At 45.0% G+C, this 15,430-nt stretch overlaps 1 protein-coding gene across 2 annotated transcripts in view; it reads right to left on the bottom strand.

Annotated features, from left to right (window-relative positions):
* ANK2 (ankyrin 2) overlaps positions 1–15,430 on the bottom strand; it is a 593,212-nt gene that overhangs the window by 514,649 nt on the left and 63,133 nt on the right. Inside the window, exon 1 of one of the 2 annotated variants that reach the window (XM_038755380.1) lies at positions 13,480–13,784. The exons of the other annotated variant lie outside the window; for it this stretch is intronic. The gene's annotated coding sequence lies outside the window, so the exon portion shown is untranslated. Of the gene's footprint in view, positions 1–13,479; positions 13,785–15,430 lie in introns of those variants that run through there. 2 annotated transcript variants of the gene reach the window in all.

Below are 15,430 nucleotides of genomic sequence, written 5' to 3'. Positions count from 1 at the left end.
TCATTTTCTTTCAGCAGTAAAAAGACATGGAGTGTGGTGGGGAAAGACGTATTTATAGGAACAGGGACAGAGGACCAAATGGTGCTTTATAATTGTCCTAGAAACCACTAGTTTGAACAGCTATTAGTAGCATATCACATTCAATTATGCTCTTTTGAAATTCCCAGACAAATCTCTCAGAAATGGATCAAAAAAATTAGAACAGAGGTTTTCTGAAAGGATTCATAAAACTGCTAGGCACATAGGAAAGGGAGAGGTTACAGTTGTTTTCACTGGAAACTCTACTGTTCATATGAGAAATTCCATTCTAAGGATTTATTTGGAATGGCTATAGGTTTCTCATTAAGGTGAAGTTGTAGGGACTATATGCCATATATATATAGGGTATAGTCTAATGAGGAGCAGGAATCTCTATTGATGCTTACAACCCCAAAGGCAGACCTTGGAAGATAATTTTTTTCTTGCATCTCCAGTTGGTTGCAGTGATAACAGCACTCAAACTACATCATCATGCCTTCTACTTACATTTTCAGGGGTTCAAATTGATTCATTTTGCTTTTATCCACTTTGACAAAATCCAGATAGACATCCATGGAACTATGAGGATTTTTTTAGTCCTTCAGGCCTCACTGAAACCTTTTTTTTCTGCATAAACCTCTAACAACCTCTACTTGTGACGGTGCCTCAATTCTTGATTTTGTGTGAGGTCAAGCCAGCCCTACAGAGAAGCAGAGCAATAAAAACAGCAGAAATCTTACAACTCAGCACTTCACAAGTCACACGTCAAATTCATTTGTTAAAGGGGTGAGACTCAAGGAGGGAATGTAGCTAGCGTTCTTTTTAATTAAAGGCAGGCTGAAGGGTTGTTTTGAGTATAAATTTCTATATTGATTTAAATATCATTATTATTATTATTATTATTATTAATAGTGGTATTTATTGTGCCCTTACCAGGTGCCATAAGCACTGTACTAAGCACTGGGATGGATATAAGCTATTCAAGCTGGACACACACCCTGTCTCACAGACAGCTTACAGTCTAATACAGAGGGAGAATGGGTATCTAAACCCCATTTAACAGATGAGGAAACTGCGGCACGGAGAAGTTAAGTTACTTGTTCAAGGTCACACAGCAGACGAGTGACAGAGTCAGGATTAGAAGACAGGTCCTCTGACTCTCAGCCCCATTCTCTTTCCACTAGGCCAGAGTACCCGAAGAGGATGCTACTGATGGTGAAATTCACTTCTGAGTGTGTATGTGTGTGCGGGCATGTGTGCTTGCATGTTGTGTGTGTGTGCATGTGCGTGACTGAAAAGGCCAATTCCATACCTACAGTCTGAGCCACACTGTGCACAGAAAATGGATGCCTCTTATTAGGCTGTCAAGCCTGACGTAGGCAGCATCTGATGCTGTTAACACTTTAGCCTCCTCGTTTTTTGATCCTTCCAAAGCCTCTGCTCACAAAGAGCCACTCCTTTCTTCATTGCAGCAAGCCACGTTGATCTATCCCTAGGGATGCAGCAGTTTGTCTGAGGCTTTGGGTCCTCGAAATGTTTCCCCTAGCCTCCTTGATTTCAGTTTCCCAATTTTCAGAGTCGTTAAGCAGCATGGCTCAGTGGAAAGAGTGTAAGCCCACTGTTGGGTAGGGACTGTCTCTATACGTTGCCAACTTGTACTTCCCAAGCGCTTAGTACAGTGCTCTGCATACAGTAAGCGCTCAATAAATACGATTGATTGATTGATTGATTGAAAGAGCACGGGCTCTGGAGTCAGAGGTCATAGGTTCAAATCCCTGCTCCGCCAATTGTCAGCTGTGTGACTTTGGGCAAGTCACTTAACGTCTCTGTGCCTCAGTTACCTCATCTGTAAAATGGGGATTAAGACTGTGAGCCCCCCGTGGGACAACCTGATCACCTTGTAACCTCCCCAGTGCTTAAAACAGTGCTTTGCACATAGTAAGCGCTTAATAAATAAATCATTATTATTATTATTATCATCCCGCTGTCCATTCTCCTCACATGTCCCACCCAGTGCTGGGCTGAACACAGCATTAATTTAATTCCAGAATCTCATCTTTTGTGATCACGTCTTTCCATGCAATGTGGAGACTAGCCCCCAGTGACACTGGTGGAACTACAGAAGAAATTGGGCGTGGCATTTATGTGGGGAGGAGACAGAGGAAAGAGCACTGGCTTGGGAGTCAGAGGTCATGGGTTCTAATCCTGACTCTGCTGCTTGTCAGCTGTGTGACTTTGGGCAAGTCACTGAATTTCTCTGTGTCTCAGTTACCTCAGCTGTAAAGTGGGGATTAAGGCTGTGAGCCCCACGTGGGACAACCTGATTACCCTGTAACTACCCCAGTTCTTAGAACAGTGCTTGTGACATAGTAAGCACTTAAAAAAATACCATAATTATCTCCCTCCTTCTAGACTGTGTACTCGTTGTTGGGTAGGGACTGTCCCTGTGCTGAATTGCACTTTCCAATCGCTTAGCACAGTGCTCTGCACTCAGTAAGCGCTCAAAAAATATGATTGAATGAATGAATGAATGGAGCAGCCCCTCATCTGTGTAGACCTTTAGGTTTAATCAATCAATCATTCAATCAATCAGTGGTATTCTTACTATGTGCACAGCACTGTGCTAAGTGCTTGGGAGAGTACACTATAACAGAGTTGGCAGGCTACAGGCTAGAGGGGGAGACAGACATTAATATAAACCAATAATTTATGATATATAATTTAAATATATGTAGGTAATTTTGATATGGAATCTACTTTCTTGTCTATCATTATGTCATTGGTCAGTGTGTTGCATAGTTAACAGAATTTGAGGTCAATATTTAGCTTTGTGTGCCAATATAAATTTTTGGTTGGTGAACTTCCCTGCTGTTGGCTTATACATCACCTTGGTTTTGAGGGGTTTTTTTAGACTTACTGTGAGCCAGTAATGCCCAGCTGATGCAGTAAAGTGGCTTAGTGTCTGGAACAGTTTTTTTTTGGTTGGGGGGGTTGGTTTTTTTTATGGTGTTTGTTAAGTGCTTACTAATTGCCAAGTACTGTACTAAGCACTGGGGTTGATACAAGATAACTGGTTGGAACACATTCCCGGTCCCATATGGGGCTCACAGTCAACCCCCATTTTACAGATGAGGGAACTGACTCACAGAGAAGCTAAGTGACTTACCCAAGATCACATAGCAGACAAATGGCAGATCTCGGATTGGAACCCTGGTCCTTCTAACTCCCAGGCTCGTGATCTATCCACTAGGCCATTGTGCTTCGCTTTCTGCAGTTATCTGCAAAGAGCAATACTTAAATGTCTATGAGACTTTGGATAATTCTTAAAATCTGCAGTTAGAAGATGCTCTAGGGATGCAGAAGTGTTCTCTAAACCTGCACCCTGGTCTCTTGTTGTATCTTTCAATATGGCTGCCTAGAATAAATTGAACAAGACTGGGCCCAATATGCATCCCTGCTTTATTCCACTGGCAATAGGATTAATAGTAATGGGGCACCCTTGCCTCTGATCCCACCAGCCTTACCATCATGAAGTAGCCTCTAATCTAACCCCCCTCCAATCTGGCTTCTGTCCCCTTTACTCCACAGAAACAGCCCTCTCAAAGGTCACAAAGGATCTCCTCCTTGCCAGACCCAACAGCCTCTTCTCCATCCTAATCCTCCTTGACCTCTCAGCAGCCTTCAACACTGTCACCCACCCCATTCTCCTGGAAACATTTTCCAACCTTAGCTTCACTGACACTTTCCTCTCCTGATTCTACTCCTATCTCTCTGGCTGCTCATTCTCTGTCTCTTTCTCAGGTGTTTCCTCTGCCTCCCACTCCCTAACTGTGGGTGCCCCCTCACAGCTCAGTTCTCGGTCCCCTTCTTTGCTCCATCTACACCCACTCCCTTGGAAAACTCATTTGCTCCCAGGGCTTCAACTATTACCTCTATGAAGATGATTCCCAAGTCTACATCTCCACCCCAATCTCTCTCCCTCTAGGTAATCTCGTATTTCCTCCTGCCTTCAAGACATCTCTACTTGGATGTCCCACTTATACCTCAAACCTAACATGTCCAAAACGGAACTCCTTATCTTCCTACCCAAACTCTGTCTATCTTCCCCCTGATTTTTCCAACACTGAAGACAGTACCATCATCCCTACTGTCTAACAAGCCCTAAACTTTGGCATTATCCTTGACTTCTCTTTCATTCAAACTATATTGAATCCATCACTAAATCCCATAGGTTCTACCTTCACAACATCACTAAAATCCACCCTTTCCTCTCCATCCAAACTACTACCCTGTTAATCCAAACATTTATGCTAACGCGGCTTGATTTTTATTTTATTTGATTGTATCAGGTTGGGTTCCCTGCCTCCTGTCTCTCCCCACTCCAATACATACTTCACTCTGCTGCCCAGATCATTTTTCTACAAAAATGATCAGCCCACCTTTCCCACTCCTCAAGAACCTCCAGTAGTTGCCCATCCACCTCTGCCTCAAACAGAAATTCCTTTTCATTGGCTTTAAAGCACTCAATCACCTTGCCCCTCCTACCTAACTTCATTGCTCTCATCCTATAACCTAGATCACATACTTTGCTCCTGCAATGCTAACCTAGTCGCTGTACCTTGATCGCATCTGTCATGCCACCACCCTCTCATACACACCCTCTGGCCTAGAATGCCCTCCCTGTTCATATCCAACAGACAATTACTCTCTTCAGCTTCAAAGCCTTATTGAAGGCACATCTTCTCCAAGAGGCCTTCCCTGATTATGCCCTCATTTCCTTTTTTCCCATTCCCTTCTGCATCTCTCTGACTTGTTCCCTTTATTCACCCCTCCCTCAGCCCAAAGGCACTTATGTACATAATCTGTCATATTAATGTCTGTCTCTCCCTGTAGACTGTAAGCTCACTGTGAGCAGGGAATGTGTCTGTTACATTGTTATACTGTACTATCTGAAGCACTTAGCAGTCATTCATTCATTCATTCAATCGTATTTATTGAGCTTTTATTTTGTGCAGAGCATCATACTAAGAGCTTGGAAAGTACAATTCAGCAATAAAAAGAGACAATAATAATAATAATGGCATTTATTAAGCACTTACTATGTGTGAAGCACTGTTCTAAGCTCTTGGGAGACTACAAGGTGATCAGGTCATCCCACATGGGGCTCACAGTCTTCATCCCCATTTTACAGAAGAGGTAACTGAGGCCCAGAGAAGTTAAGTGACTTGCCCAAAGTCACACAGCTGACAATTGGCGGAGCTGGGATTTGAACCCATGACCACTGACTCCAAAGCCCATGCTCTTTCCACTGAGCCACACTGCTTCTCGCTGCCCACACAAGACTTACAGTCTGGGCGGGGGGAGACAGACATCAAAACAAGTAAACAGGAGTCAATATGAATAAATAGAATTATGGGTAGCACTTAGTACAGTGCTCTGCACACAGTAAGCACTCTATAAATATTATTGGCTGATTGATGGGAAATAATGGGAGATATGGCTGCCATCACCATCTCGCCAGCTTCGGCCCCCCCACCTCAGCAGCTTCTCCCCGAATGTCTGTCTCCCTCACTATTCTTCCCTCTCGTAGAGAAGCAACGTGGCTCAGTGGAAAGAGCCCGGGCTTTGGAGTCAGACATCATGGGTTCAAATCCCAGTTCCGCCAATTGTCAGCTATGTGACTTTGGGCAAGTCACTTAACTTCTCTGTGCCTCAGTTACCTCATCTGTAAAATGGGGATTAAGACTGTGAGCCCTACATGGGACAATTTGATCACCTTGTATTCCCCCAGCACTTAGAACAGTGCTTTGCACATAGTAAGTGCTTAACAAATACCATCATTATTATTATTATTATTACCAGTCAAGCAATCAACAAAATCCCTGCCCTCAAAGAGCTTGCAAATCCAGCGGGGGACACAGACAATAAAAATCAATTACAGAGAGGGGAGGTAGCCAAGTATAAAGATAGGAGCATAAAAGCTGTGAGGGGGAGATGCATACCCAAGGAAATAGGTGCGGGACTTAGGTGATATAGTACATAGTATATAGTACATAGGTGATATAGTAGGGAGGGGAAAATAGGAAGGGGTGATGAGGGATTAGTCAGAGATGGCTTCCTGGAGGAGATGGAATTTAGTAGGGCTTTGAAGATGGGGAGAGTAATGGTCTGTCGGATGTGGGAGAGAGTTTCAGGCAGGAGGGAGCCTGGGGTAGCAGCTGCAAAATCATTGCATCATTGTTCTGATGAAAGAGCTGCCACTTCTATAGCCCTGACAGGAGCTCTACTGACCTGGTGACTGAACTGATTTAATTACCACCTTCCTGATTGCCCTGCCTCTAGCCTGGGCCAATCCATCCCACAACCAGCATATTTCCCAAGTATTGTTCCAAGCCAAAAGAGACATCAATAATTCTCTTTTGCTCCTAACTTGACCACAAATTCAAGGCTCTCCTCCAACAGACTCCTCCAGACAGAACTGTCCTCTTCTCTCCTTATAAGTACATCTGCTCATACCTGAAGATGACTCTTTGGCTTTTCAGCCATTATGTACCCTCTTTCATCCTCAGAGTGCCCTAAACCTTTCCTACAGGCCAGTTCATGGTCTTCTCCAATTCCAAAGCTCTACCAACAACTCACCTTCTGTTGGATGTCCTCTCAGATTAAGACCCCAGACCCTGGCTATATCATCCATTTCAACTGTTATAGCCATTAAGTATAACAATAATAATAATAATGATTGCATTTGTTAAGTGTTTACTATGAGCCAAGGCATTATACTAAGCGCTGGGGTAAATACAAGCAAATCAAGTTGGACACAGTCCTTGTCCCATGTGGGGCTCACATTCTCAATTCCTGTTTTACAGATGAGGTACCTGAGGCACAGAGAAGTAAAGTGACTTGCCCAAAGTCACACAGCAGACAAGTGGTGGAGCCAGGATTCAAACACACGACCTTCTAACTCCCAGGCCCTTGCTCTATCCATACTATGCCATGCTGTCTCTTTAAGTTTGTTTTCTTCAGGTTTATGCTTCTACTCATTGGCCTTTCTATCTCACTGAATGTGACAAACTGGTGGTCAGTTATAGCTAACTGAATGTTCACAGTTTTCTGTCTTATCCTATCACCCTTTCAGATCAGAAATTCTTTGAGGTGAAGGACGTGTCCTATTCTTCTTTTTCAATTCCTCCCTGGGTATGTTGACAAGGATGATATAGAGAATAGATCATTTTTGCCCACATTAGTCATTTTGGTAGAACATGCGACGTCTAGCGTATTTGCACTAGACTAAAAATACAACAAAAGCTCCTAAACCTAACTACAACTTGTTCTCAGCTCATATGGAAGCCTCGTATTTCAAAGTCCCTGATGCAATCGACAGATGTATAAGAAGTTGATGTTTAAGAAGTTGATTGTCACTCTCAGAAGCCAGTGAGTGGCAACAATGTACGAAGAGCTGTCATAAGTGCTTAGGGAATAGACGGGTGAAGTAGAACACAAGCTGACAAAAGATGAAATATGCAACAGTTAAGATCCCTTGGGCAGGGATCAAAATAACAAGCACAAGTAGGTAAATAACAAATACATAGGGTTATACATGACAATAATAAGCATGACATTTGTGAAGCATTTACTATGTACCGAACACTTTACTAAGTGCTGAGGCAGGTACGACACAATCAAATTGTTATTATTATTATTGTTATCATTCAGCATGGCCTAGTGGAAACAGCATGGGCCTTGGGGTCAGAGGACTTGGGTTCTAATCTTGGTTCTGCCACCTGCTCGATGTGTGACTTTGGCCAAGTCACTTCACTTCTTTGTGCTTCAGTTACCTCATCTGCAAAATGAGGATTCAATACCTATTCTCCTTTCTACTTAAACTGTGAGCCCTGTGTAGGACTGGGACTGTGTCTGACCTGATTATCTTTTATCTATTCCAGATTCCAGCACTTAAAACAGTGTTGGATACATAGTAAGTGCTTAACAAATACCATCATTGTCACTATCATTATTATAATTATTATCATTAAGAAGAAGACAAAGAAGAAGGAAAGGCCTATCATTACACCACTGACCAAAAGACAAGTAGGGATCCCCCCCGCACCACATCAATCTCCGTGGAGAAGGATTCCCACGAGCCCCTAAGAAGCCAATATCCTGATGGACGAGAGGAGCCCCCATACCAGGCTGAAGGGGCAGGACCTACTTGATCCAAACCTGAGGCTAACTATAAACTGAGAAAAGGAGAAGATTCAGAACAAAAAATCAAATCCTGAAAAGCTTTTGTTCTCTTTTATAAACACAGTAGTACTCGCTTAAAGCTACTGCTTTGTTTTCTCCAGGAGAGATTTGCTAGCGCTATTTGTCTAACTGGCTTCACATCTTGAGGATCCAATGCCTCCGCAGCTATATATTTTCATCATCCACCGTCAGTCGGGTGAGGGAACCTATTTTTAGTGAAAGACATCTTAATTCTGAGACCCTGTAAATCCCTAATACGAACATGAATAACTGATCAGTTTGCCCTTTCTTTTCTTCTTAACATGAAAGTTTAACAAGGAGGGTTTTCATGGTTCCCTGAAGATGTCACCGTTTAGAAATGCCCTGCACTTAGAACAGTGCTTTGCACATAGTAAGCGCTTAACAAATACCATCATTAAATGTCACACTCCCAGCCACTGTCTCTTGAGTTCTGCCTGCCTAGAAGAATGTCTCAATTTTCCTTAGTCTATGTGGGCCTAGCCACTGGGGCTATTTTTTTTTTCCTAATATATCAATGGGGCTTACTACGTAAATTGAAAAGACAGGTCAAGGACTCTAGGCAATGTATAAATTACACTCAGGACACAAAAATAAATTGATTGCCATACATTAATGAAATAAACCAGATTTGCCGAAGGTAAGGTTTCTGTTAAACCACACCCATACGGCATTGCCTTAGTGTGCTCCTAGACCTGTGATACGCTATTTAAATTGGTTGAAAACAAATTCCTGGCTCTCCGTTCGGATGCCAGGCTACAAGGAGGCTGGATGATTAGCAGCTGGACATTCGTTTGTTGTCTCAGGGCAAGCTATGGCTGTATTATCTTGGAAATTGTCTTACAGACCCAACACGCATTGCAAGGTTCTGACCTCTTGTTCTGGGGTCAGTAATCCAGCGAGGAAGAAAAATGAAGGTGAATAAGGCAATTAAATACCAGAAAGGTTGAGAACCACATCTCTTTGTAACCACAAAGAGAGACCAGGAAAGAAAAGGCTGAATGAGGGTGTGGCTCACAGGACTACCTACTGAAGATGGGGCACGTAAAAATTCTCATCTCCTTTCAGCTTTCCGGGGAAAGCCAAAATGTCATAGCTTTTTCCCGGGCTATTAATGAGTTAACAGGCCCCTCGTTGCAACTCGTTGCACCCTCTGCATTGCACAAGAAATTTTTTACCTCATCTTTCTATTAACCACTTCACATGTACTGCTGCCTGAGGAAGACAAAAATTCAGGTTCCACGCAAAGGCTTGTCAGCAAATGAACAGCATTTTCAAACAAAATAGAGACAGGTATAGTTGCATGTGCGTTTCTGAATAAAACCAAAATTTTTCCCTGCATTGGTTCAGTGATTTTGCTGTCACAATTATTGTTACAGCCGAGTCAATGGCATAGTTTATAGTTATAATGGAGTTTATAAGCCATCTTCATGAATGCCAGAAGCAGGGCAATGAATCTGGGGGAAATTTCTTTCTTTTTTTTAAATGTTCCTATTCTGCTGGAGCTGAGAGCTGAAGATAACCTGCATTAAAACAGAGGAGGTAGTAATTGGGTGGAGGAATCATTCCAGTAACTGACTAATGTCTTCCAAGAAGAATAATGGACCACTTAGCCTGGGCACCATCTAAAGACCTTACCTTAAAGGAGGCCTGTTTGAAATGAGTCACCTAGCCCTATTCTGTTTGTACATATTTATTCCTCTATTTATTTATTTTACTTGTACATACCTATTCTATTTATTTTATTTTGTTAGTATGTTTGGTTTTGTTCTCTGTCTCCCCCTTTTAGACTGTGAGCCCACTGTTGGGTAGGGACTGTCTCTATATGTTGCCAACTTGTACTTCCCAAGTGCTTAGTACAGTGCTCTGCACACAGTAAACTCTCAATAAATACGATTGATTGATTGATTCTCTTCCTCCCTCTTTAAGCCCTCTCACACAGCTGGAAAGAAGAGGAGCTGGCAGCCAGAAAGTCATATCTCTCAGGGGCTTTTTGTGGGGAGGAACATTCCTCTCTGTGGGCAGGGGAGAGCTCTGTGGGGTGCTACTGTTCTGCCCAGGGGTTAACCTGAGTGGACAGTTCTCAAAGTGGATGTTGAAGCAGCACTGCCTAATGGTTGGAGCACCAGCCTGGAAGTCAGAAGGACCAGGGTTCTGGCTCTGACACTTGTGTACTGTGTGACCTTGGGCTAGTCACTACACTTCTCTGTGCCTCACGTACCTCATCTGTAAAATGGGGATTAAGACCGTGAGCTCCATGTGGGACAGAGACCCTGTCCAACCTGATTCACCTCTATTCATCACAGAGCTTAGTGCCTAGCACATAGTAAGCATTCAACAAATGCCATTATTATTATTATTACCATTATTAAAATCATTATTATTGTTATTATTAAGGGGCAGAGTGAGAGCACCCCTTGGGGAATCTTTGGGGTGAGCTTGCTGACTCCTGTGTGCTTCCTGGGTTGGGGGGGATGGATTTTACACCTTTTATTCAACCCTCTCCAAGCCCCACAGCACTTATGTATATACCCATAGTTCATTTATTTATATTCATGTCTGTCTCACCCTCTAGACTGTAATCTCATTGTGGGCAGGGAATACATCTCCCAACTCTATTGTTATTGTACTCTACCAGATGCTTAGTACAGTGCTCTGCGCATGGTAAGCACTCAATAAATACGGTTGATTGAGCAATCTATGAATACTGCAAGTGAGGGACTCTGGGCATCCATCCCAATCACTCCCTAGCGGGTATTACTGCTTTAGGAGGCAGTCAGAGAACAGGGGTGAGGGAGCAGTGTAGCCTTTCGCTCCTCTGGACTGGGGAAATCACACCCCCATCACCCTCAGCGTGCCCTGGTGGGTTGGGAGTCAGAGCACCTCGGTTCTAACCCCGGCTCTGCCACTTGCCCGCTGTGTGACCTGGGCCAAGTCACTTAACTTCTCTGGGGTTCAGTTTCCACACCTGTAAAATGAGTATTCAATATCTGTTCTCCCTCCTACTTAGACTGTGAGCCCCACATGGAACAGGGACTGTGCCCGACCTGATTAATTTGCATCTACCCCAGCGCTTACTACAGTGCCTGACACATAGCAAGTGGTTAACAAATACCATCATCATCATTATCATCAAGGTCTAACCCAGTTTGGTGGACTAGCCACCTGGTCGGAGAGTCCACCTTTCCTACACGATGAAAGGGGAACCAGGGAAAAGACTGCTCTTTGCCACCATGATGGCCTGTTCAGCGTGGCTCAGTGGAAAGAGCACGGGCTTGGGAGTCAGAGGTCACGGGTTCAAATCCCGGCTTCGCCAAATTGTCAGCTGTGTGACTTTGGGCAAGTCACTTAACTTCTCTGCGCCTCACTGACCTCATCTGTAAAATGGGGATTATGACTGTGAGCCCCACATGGGACAACCAGATCACTTTGTATCCTCCCCAGGGCTCAGAACAGTTCTTTGCACATAGTAAGCGCTTAACAAATGCCATCATTATTTATTTATTATTATTATTTACTGTTCTCTGACCTAAATGAGATCCCTCCAGGCTGTAAGCTTCTTGTGGGCAGAACACATGTCTACTACCTCTGTTGAGTTGTACTCTCCCAACGCCTTCACACAACGCTCTGCACACGGTAAATACTCAACAGATACCACTGATTGATTGATTCATTGATTGATGCCTGAAGAGGTAGAGTGGCTCACGCTTTCTGGGAACTTTCTGGGTACCTCCCCTGCCATTTCTCCCTGTCAATAATAATAATAATTGTGACATTTTATAAGTGCTTACTATGTGCCAAGCACCGTTCTAAGCCCTGGGCGGGGGGGATACAAGGTAAATCAGGTTGTCCCACATGGGGCTCACAGTCTTAATCTCCATTTTACAGATGAGGGAACTGAAGCCCAGAGAAGTGAAGTGACTAGCCCAAAGTCACACAGCTGACAAGTGGTGGAGCCGGGATTAGAACCCATGACCTCTGATTCCCAAGCCTGTGCTCTTTCCATTGAGCCACGCTGCTTCTCTAGCCATGCTGCTGCTAGCCACAGTGTCCCACCCCCACCCCGCCACTGCCCTGGGATTCTTCGTTCAGGGAGACCTCTGTTTTTAGCCAGAGCAGTCAAAGGTGGGTAAAGATGGAAGTGCTCAGGGCACTTACATCTGTCACTGACCACTTTTCCTCTTGCCTTTCAAAAGTAAGAGAACTGGCCCCAAATTCCATCATGTTACCAGAAAGAAGGGCCAGTCCACCTGGGTGAGAGAGGCACTGCATTCACCAACGTTCCCTCTCGAGCTCCTAGGATACTGGGATAAACCAACAGGTCACCTGTCCATTCCCCCAGCCGCAACGAGAGCCACACCTAGAGCACCTCGGGCCGATGGAGAGCTCTGCTGTTCCTGGAGCTGGAGATTGATTTTGTTGTCCCTCTCCAGCAGTTTTCAGAAGGGAGACTGTCCAGAAGCTAGCGCCTTTCATTTTACTGGGATCCCCTTAAGGAAAGGGGATGGTTGTCTGGCTGAGAGACGGGAGGAAGCCAGGATTCCTTTGTAAAGGACTTCCACTCTGGGAACGGGAGCTGCTCATTGTGAACCTTTCTTCTCAACCCTTCTCTGCTTCTACTTTTCGGGGTGGCTGGGATTAGGGCTCAAAGGCTGGCTTCCCTCTCCCCCTTCCACCACCACCCACTCGCCTGGAGTGAGCTGCGGAGAGAGGTGGGCACACCCACTGCCACCGTGCCCAAGGAAAAATAGCAAAATTGAATCAATACATGGGCAAGCCCACTTCAACCAAGCAGCCTCTCCCTCTCTTGCTTCCAGCTTCCCTACAGAGAATCTCCACTCCCCCAAGAGTTTCAAAATCTGAAATGATTTCAATGAGACCGAGCCGGGAAAAAAAAATAAAATCCCCTCGGCGGCACCTTGGGTGAGAAATGCACCGCAGAGCCACTGGGGAAATGAACAGAAATCAGGGCTTGGGCTGTGTCTTCTGCCTTCCTTCAGGAGGGAGAGGGGAGGAAGGCTCCAGCAGCTCCAGATGGAAGGCAGGGCTCCACAAAGGTCTGCAGTCTTTCCCTCCAGCCCCTCCCAGCCTCCTTTCTTTCCCCCTCATCTCTCAGGCGTGCTCGGAAGCAGATCCCCTTAAGGAGCACTTTACTAAGCGAGCGCTTACTAAGAAAGCACTTGCCAAGCGAGGACTTACTGCGAGCTGCAGCGATACAGGGCCCGGGCGCGTCTCGCGGGATGCGATGGGAAGAGCCGGAGCTGCTCTGCTCTCTGCAAAGCCGCTGCCTAGGATCTGGAGGCCCGGGAGCAGGACTTTCCGATTACGGCTCTGATTCTGTAATCCATGTGCTTTGCACTGGCCACTCCGGGCAGCCCGCAGAGCACCACATGATCTGCTCTGACATCAGATCAGGCTGAACGTGACAGCTCCCACCGCCCTGGTTCTTCTGAGCCCTCCCGTTGCATCATTTGGGTGGCTTCGCCTGGCCACTGGCAGGTGGCAACCGTTTAGCTCAGCCGCTTCCCATTTGGACGGAGAAAACCATCAGGCTGGGTGGACATCAGGGCTTGGCCAAAGCGGGGGCTTTTTCGGATATTTGAGAGCACTCCGTTGGGTCTAGGAAACCGAGCAACTGAGCCGTTGTCAGGGAAGTGATTTCAGATGCAAATGAACACCCCCCCCCCAAAAAAAAAAACCAGCATCTTTTATCCCGGATTTCTGTTTTAACTCTTTTTTTTCCAGCTCATCGGTTCTATTCCCAGTCCAACAGAGCTCTGTGGATACAGCTCTGCCCCAACCTGCTGACTGACCTTGGGCAAGTCATTTAACCTCTCTGGGCTTCAGTTTCCTCATCCGTAAATTGGGGATTTTAAAAAAAAGTCCTGCTCTCTCTTTACCTCTTAGATTGTGAGCTCTGGGTTGGGAAAGGATTGGATCTGATCTGATTTTTTTTTTTGGTATTACTGCTTTGCATATTGCTTTACATGTGCTAAGCACTTAATAAATACCACCACCACTCCCTCTCCCGGCCCTTTGCCTGCCTTTGCTGCAGATTCCTCATTCATTCGATCGTGTTTATTGAGCACTTACTCTGTGCAGAGCACTGTACTAAGCGCAGCACTGTACTAAGCCCTTGGGAGATCACAATACAACAAACAAGCACATTCCCTGCCCACAGTTAGTTTACAGTCATCTTCCTATAGTCAATTCTGACCTCTCTGAACTATACCACCTCCCTACCTCAAGGCCAAATAGAGTGAAAGTCTCTCAAAGGGACTGACATTCTTCATGGATTTTGCTAGGTTTACTTTTTCTTCCCATAGTCTAATGGATAGAGCCCGGTCCTGGAAGTCAGAAGGACCTGATTTGAAACCCGGCTCTGCCATTTGTCTGCTGTGTGACTTCGAGCAAGTCACTTCACTTCTCTGTGCCTCAGTTACCTCATCTGTAAAATGGGGATTAAGACTGTGAGCCCCATGTGGAACATGGACTGTGTCCAACCTGAATACCTTGTATCTACCCCAGCAGCTAGTACAGTGCCTGGCACATAGTAAGTGTTTAACAAATTCCATAAAAAAAATAGACATGATCCCTATCCTTCAAAGGGCTCACAGTATAAAAATGTAAGTGGGGAGAAGGGATTAGAGACAGACACAACAGGAGTGATAAAAATTGTGATATAATAATAATTGTATTTTTTAAGTGCTTACTATCTGCCGGGCACTCTACTAAACACTGGAATGGATACAAGCAAATCAGGTTCAACACAGTCCCTGTCCCACATGGGGCTCACAGTCTTAATCTCCAATATACAGATGAGGGAACTGAGGCACAGAGAAGTTAAGTGACTTGCTCAAGGTGACACAGCAGACAGGTGATGGAGGTGGGATTAGAACCCAGGTCCTATTACACCATGCTCACAAACCAACAGACAAAACAGGTTCAAAGTCTCATTGGTGACAGAGGAGTCCGAGAGCTTGAGAAGCAGCATGGCTCAGTGGAAAGAGCTCGGGCTTGGGAGTTAGAGGTTGTGGGTTCTAATCCCACTTGTCTGCTGTGTGACTTTGGGCAAGTCACTGCACTTCTCTGTGCCTCAGTTCACTCATCTGTAAAATGGAGGGTGAAAACTGCGAGCCCCATGTGGGAC

The sequence above is a fragment of the Tachyglossus aculeatus genome, chromosome 12 (assembly GCF_015852505.1).
Source record: "Tachyglossus aculeatus isolate mTacAcu1 chromosome 12, mTacAcu1.pri, whole genome shotgun sequence".
NCBI lineage: Eukaryota > Metazoa > Chordata > Mammalia > Monotremata > Tachyglossidae > Tachyglossus > Tachyglossus aculeatus.
The sequence above is the reverse complement of the archived record's forward strand: the minus strand, read 5'-3'. Positions and strand labels throughout refer to the sequence as shown.